This window comes from Phascolarctos cinereus, unplaced genomic scaffold (assembly GCF_003287225.1).
Source record: "Phascolarctos cinereus isolate Bilbo 61053 unplaced genomic scaffold, phaCin_HiC Scaffold_2;HRSCAF=192, whole genome shotgun sequence".
NCBI classification, from domain to species: Eukaryota; Metazoa; Chordata; class Mammalia; order Diprotodontia; family Phascolarctidae; genus Phascolarctos; species Phascolarctos cinereus.
The window spans coordinates 333,652,627-333,659,280 of NW_027555625.1; the positions used below are offsets into that span (position 1 = coordinate 333,652,627).

General features: G+C 39.3%; 2 pseudogenes; both read right to left on the minus strand.

Annotated features, from left to right (window-relative positions):
- Positions 1-764: 764 nt before the first annotated feature.
- LOC110216674 (serine protease inhibitor Kazal-type 9-like) lies at positions 765-4,459 on the minus strand (annotated as a pseudogene).
- Positions 4,460-5,165: 706 nt separating this feature from the next.
- On the minus strand, positions 5,166-5,594 carry LOC110216675 (ubiquitin-conjugating enzyme E2 L3 pseudogene; annotated as a pseudogene).
- Between the last annotated feature and the right edge of the window lie 1,060 nt (positions 5,595-6,654).

The window sequence follows — 6,654 nt, forward strand, 5'->3', positions numbered from 1 at the left end:
ACATGAAGAAATCCTCCTTGCATGTTTTGCCTTCCTTTGTGCAAGGGAATTGTCTTATCTTCCCACAGAAGCTTCTTCTAGATTCTTTATCTTGAGGTTTGATTCTCAACGGATGAACCTTAATATTTCCTTCATCTATTTCAATTTTAGTAAAACATTTTTGAGGAGTGGAGAGCTGAAAAATTTCAGTGAATTTCTTGAAGTTCCAAACCATCATTGAAATAGCAGAAATATCCTCTAAAGAATCCCCAATGAATGATCATCTAGTATTTCCTTGAAAAATTCCAGTTACAAAAGGTCATTCCCACCTGGGCAGAAATTCCACTCTTCAGTGACTCTAATTGTTAGGGAGTTTTTTGCATCAAGCTGAAATTCTTCTCCTTGTTAAAAGTAACCCCCCGCCCTAGTCAGTTTGTCTTAACCTTGCCCTTTGAGGCTAAGCAGAAAAAGACCTAATTCCTTGATAGTTTTGAAGCCAGTAAACATGTTCTGCCTCTCTCCTGACCTATACCAAGTCTTTTATAGGTGGGATATTCCCAATTCCAATCCTGTTATGACATTTGATATCTTACTTATCTCAGGTTTCCTGTTTATCTCTCCAATTAAGAGAATTCAGACAAAAAAATCCAGTGAGTTTTCATTTATTCAATAAGTAACACCCTAAGTGAGGTTGAAGAACCATCATTCTGAAGGAGAATCCTCTGGAAATTAGAGATGTCTCGTACATTACCTTCTAGAAGGAATGAAAAGCACTGGAGGACATTTCAGAACTGATACTCTAATTCAACACTTCCCCTCAGGTGAAATTTGATTTTATCATTGCTCTGCCTATGGAACAAGAAAAGAAAGTTAAATGAGCATCACTAATACACAAGCCCATTTTCTGATGTCAAACTTCAGAATGTAGAAATGACCTTTGATATTAACTACTCCAACTTCCTCTTTTCTTCAGAGCAGGGGACAATGGAACAGGCTGTTTGGGGAGGTGATGAGCTTCCTGTCATAAGCAGTGTTTAAACAGAAGTAAGGTGATGATATGGAGATGCATTGGGTAATTCATGCGTTGGGTAAAAAGAAGGATTGGGGGGGTCTCTGATATCCCTTCTGATGCTGAGATTCCATGTTTATGTAATACTATGTTGCTGTTTTTATTCCAAATTTCCTCATAAAATTTACTCTTCTTATCCTTAAAACATTTAATTTATGCTATTAAGAGAAACCCCATCATTACCATTATTCAATGTCTCTCCACTACTCAACCCTCTCTCTAGCAATAGAACTCTCCCTCATAATAAATTAGTACAGGAAACAAAGAAACAACAACAATAACAAAATCCCAAACAAATTGACATGTTCTGCATATCTTAAAATATAGATCTCATTTCACACTGAGAGCCCACCAGCACTCTGTGGAGACACAGCAGACATGCTTCACTGTCTGACTTCTGAAGTCATGTACTATATCTATTAAAATGGCCTTAGCTAATGCTTGTTTATCAGTCAATCGATATCAGATCTTTACTTCACTACACCTCATTTTTACTAGGAGTCATAAATGCCAATTCTTCAAATTTCTGGAATTTTTACACTCAAGTAGATTTCAACTCCTTCTAGTATTGATGAATTGCTGTGACCCAAGAAATTTCACCACCCTGTGGATAACCTTCTGGTTGTGATTATCTGGTTATAATTTTTAAAATTAGGTAGGCAAGTCTCTTAATGACAGAAAAAAAGTCTGTCACTGTGCTCATGCTGGAAGACTTTCTGCATTGGTTAGACCTCACCACAAACTTGCACACACCTGATATAGCTTTGAGAATCCAGGGCTACCTCCATGCCACAATGAGGCATCAGGCACCTCTTTAGTGGAGGTGCAGAAACATATTAAAGTCTAAAGTCAAAAGTACTAATCTACAAGAAGACATAAATCACTTGAAAGAAACATGATGAACAGAGATAAAAATATGACGAAAACTCTTATACACTTTTTGTCACACAAACATGTGTGTTCCTCTGTTTAGTATTTGAAAAGATGAATAGGATGAGTCATGAGTGGGAAGGAGAGGATATGTGAACAACTATGGATGCCTTTATGGAGAAGGGTTAGAGCTGTAGCATGTCAGAGCTGACAGGATTCATGGAATCGTCTGATCTTGTAGATGAAAAATGGCCATTGAGAATTTGATTGACTTGTCCAAAGGTATGCACTTAGTTCATACATTTATAAAAACATGATTGTTAACTCTGGAAGGAATTGTGAACATGATTGTTGACTCTGGAAGAAATAAGTGAATTATACTGTCCAACTGCTTTTATACATTAATTTTATACATATGCAGGCAAACTACAGAAGCATGTAACTAATTCTATTCACATGGGAACACAGGCCCCAAGTGTTGAAGTCAGCCCTATAGGTTACATTGTGTCATGGAAAGAGCACTGGGTTCAAATCTTGGCTTTGTCTCTCCCTACCATTATATCTTTAGATACTTCTTTTTCCTGCTTTATGCCTTAGCTTTCTTGTGTATAATGTGGGCATACCAGTACATATAGAGGAAGGGAAGGGTAATGGAGGGAGTAAATGTGGCAGAGAGGAGTGTGAATCATCTGAGTAGGAGAACTGCTGGTATGTATTGTTGGGGTAAGCTTTAAGGGAATGGAACAATGTTTTCTCACTCCCTGGTCTCATATCATTCAAGAATGTGTCTACATTGTATCAACTACTGAATTCTGCCCCACCCCTAACCCTGTCCCTACTAACTTTTTTCCCTTCCATTTGATGTCTGTACTTACTTAACAGCATTACAGAAAGTACATTTATTGGGATATGTTTTCCCATCAGAGCCACACATTGGTAATATTCTAGAGTACATGGTTGGTACTCTCCTGGTGTCAGTTTTTCATAACCTTCACCAACAACCTGAAAAATCAGTAATTAACATTATCACCTTCTTGGGTCATATGATTTTTACACAGTCAAGTTTCTAAAAGCTTGGAGATGCTTAGGTGTCTGGGTCTGTAAAGGAAAATGGTAAGGAAATACTGTGAAAATCATACTTACATTCTTCACATAGAACCCCTGAGACCAATTCCCCCCTCCCCCAACCCTTGCCCTGTATTTCATAGTCGTGGAGGCATGAGGAGCTCTGATCTCCAGAAATCCAATATTCTATTCAACAGACATTTATTTATTCACCATCTAGAAGATGCAGAGTAGGAGACAGAATGGCAGAAGAGATGGATGGTCAGCTTTGGAGGCAGGAAGACCTAGGTGCTAGCTCTGCTTCTTTTATATTGGTTGTATAATCATACTGACAAGTATTTTACCAACTCTTGTGATTCTGACAACCTTCAACATCTATAAATTACAGCCTATGTGTTGATCTACATTGGTAGAGGATGTTTCTAGAATAGGAGACCCAATAATACTGCTTTCTGATTTATGACCTTGAGCTTTACCTATCTTGTCTGGATATACTCTTGACTTCTGGCATTTTGGACTTGGTTTCTGTTCATCCAAGGCATAACTTTAAAATTTACAGCTGAAAAAAAGTCCACTGAAGGCTGACCCAGAATTCCATCAGGGAATAAGCCTCAATATTAAATAAATTTTGTTCTCGTCTTCTTTCAAAATAATTTAAATTTGGGGCCACTTTTATGTGAATTGCAATGTCATTACAAGATAGGAATGCAATATCAAAAAGGTTTGATGTTGAAGAAGAGAAGACTTACTTTTTCTTCTGAGACTAACTCCACATCTGGAATAGAAATAAAGAAAGAAAAAGTATTAAGCACCATGACATCTTGAATGACCCAACAATGCTCATTCCCTTGCTCTTAGGAAATTCTTTCCTCTAATGTGACAAGAAACTCCATTTAATGTAATGGAAGGAAGTAACTTCTTTCTTCTACTTTCACCATGCCTCATTTTCTGTCTCTTTAAAGCGAAGGGAATTTATTAAGTAAACTCTCAAGACCCTTTCAAGTTTAAAATTCTATGTTCTAGGATCTGTTATATTTCTAACAGACTGGATTCCATATACTAAATCAATTTGTAGTTCTTTTAGTAACTTCAAAATTCCATTTCATCTCTAAAGGTACATTTTTAATGATTTCTTCCAATGCCAACATTTTATAGTCTATAATCCTTCAACCTTCAATTTTGTATGTTCTAAGGTCCCTTCAAGCACTTATAATCTCAGATCTGTCTCCTAAGGTCTCTTCCAGCCCTGATATTGTATGATTTCTCTTGGCAGATCCAAAAAAGTAAATATATTTCTTTTTAAAGCTGTCATTCTGAACAGGAAGCATGCCCACTTCTCACATGTTTTTATCCTGGGACTGTCTGGGTGAATCATTGTAAGAGGACAGGGGTTAGGGCTGGGTCAGGAAAGATATACTTGTGGAAGATGGATATCAGTGTCAGCATCAGGAACAGGCATACAGCTGCTGTCTTCATGGTGTAAGTATTGGCAAAGTGAGTGGAGTGAAGTGATCCCAAGTGAGCAACTATTCTGTGCTCTGTCTCTGTGTATCAGCATTATAATATAGGCAGGAAACCACCTTAATTGTGAAATTAGCTTGTATGAATGCAGGAAACAGCAAACAAATTCTAACTAACATGTGAATGACTTGCTTATGAAAAAGTTAACCTAGAGCTAAGAACCAGAAATGAAGGGATATTCACCAGACTCCTGAGTCTTGTCACAAGTAATCTTAACAGTAGTCTGGTTTCCCAAAAGCATGAAATCAGCAGAATTTCCTCTTAGAGTAACAGATCATACAGACCTTGCAGGAAACCTGGAAGAATAATTGGGGTGATCACCATAAACATAAGCTTGTGGGTGGAGAGGGAACCTTGATCTGAGCCAGGATTTTTTATTACTTTTTTAAGGTAGATTGAAGCAGTGATTTTTAAAAAAATGTTTATTTTTTTGAAGTAGTGATTTTTAAAACAAAGGAATCAGAACTAGAACATCTTAAATTTTTAATCCTTTCTTTACAGGTTTACCTAGACCACTTTTGATTAAGAAAATTAGTAACTGCCTTAAGTTAACACCAGGAGGTGTCCTGTGTTAATTTCCCAAAGATTCCTGGTTGTAGTGTGTTGGAAATGCCTTGTTCCAAGTCTATGCTGGCACTGCTTGGAATCAATCATGGAAGATTTAGTCCACAGGTAGGTTTTCCCTGCATTTCTTTGTTAACTCTTCAGCATTCTGATAGAATTCTTCAAGGTCCTTAAAGTACTGTTCAGCTAAGTCAGCCAGCAAGGGGTGCTCAGGCTGGGGGTCGTTCACCAGTGCTATGAGGGACTGCATAACTTGGTCAGTTTTGGTTTCTGGCTTGCAGTTTTCAGCACTAATTACTGGCAGACAGACCTGCTCTTTTTCATGGATGTTAGGGTGGTAGATCTTTGTTTTAAAAATGATCTTAGGTGGTTTGAATGGAGACTTTGCTGGGAAATTGATTTTAATTCTGAAGGTTCCCTTGTCATATGGAGGGTTGTCAGGAAAGATGAAGCCTTGCTAAGTCAAATAATTAGCTTTATCAACATGGATGTTAGGGAAGTTTTTCATCCCATGCTTGAGGGTTTCTTTCAGCCCCCACTTCCCAGGTGGGAGTCCCCAAGCACTTCCTTTCCTCCGTGTGCCTCAGTTTCCTCTCTGTATCATGGTGGCAGGGAGGCTTGAGGACAAAATGAGATGACAATGGTCCCCTCTCTCAGCTAGGCCAGGGGGTCCCACACCACACCCTCCCCCCAAATCACAGTCTCAGGTGGGAGGGGGTGATGGAGGAGAGGGGATGGGAAGGTATGGGAAGAGCAGGGGCCTCCTGGCAGGGCACCCTAGCCAGCTTGGCCCTGGGATGCTTCAGTTTTCCCAGGCAGGATGGAGAAGCTTGAGCAAGGCTGGCCTGGGGCCTCAGTGCTACTTGCTCCTGCCCCTTCCGCGCTGGGCCTCTGCCTGCCCTCAGCCCCAGGGTGGCCCCACAGGCCAGGCTGCTGAGCAACCTCATGAGAGGCAGAGAGGAGATCAGGCGTGGGCTGGGAGGGAAATGTGGATAAAAACTATGCTTTTTCCAGGAGCTCAGGGCCCTGCCCCTCTAGTCAGATGTCCCAGCAAGGGTGCAGAGGGGGTTGATGAGATGGTTGGACCAAGATGATTCAATCTTGCAGGGTAATAAGATTTCCCAGTGATGAGTTTCTGGGGGAGGAAGACATAATGGAAAGTTCTAGAGAAGTTCAAAAGCTGGTGAGAAATATGGAAAAAGTCTAGAGGACCCATATTTCTCCCAAATTCCTGATTGGAAGTGACAGACTTCAAAAAGAAGACTCTGAGAGAGTCAGAGTCTAAAATTGGCCATTTCTAGACCTTAGTCTGAGTCTTTACTTTTGTTGAAAAGAGTACCATGCCAGGTGAAAAGAGTGCTATAATACCCAGTCAAGCCAGCAGTATTTAGATTCTTAATTTCTTTCTTATTTAGCTTTTTGTTGTTGTTGCTGTTTAATTTTGACTAGACTGAAAGGGGGTACATTGAGGTTTGTTATTATAGTTTTATTATTATAGTTTTCCTCTTTATTTTTCCCAGATTTAATTAACTTATCATTTAGGTACTAAGATGCTATCCTCTTCTACTTTTCCTTTCTACCCCTCT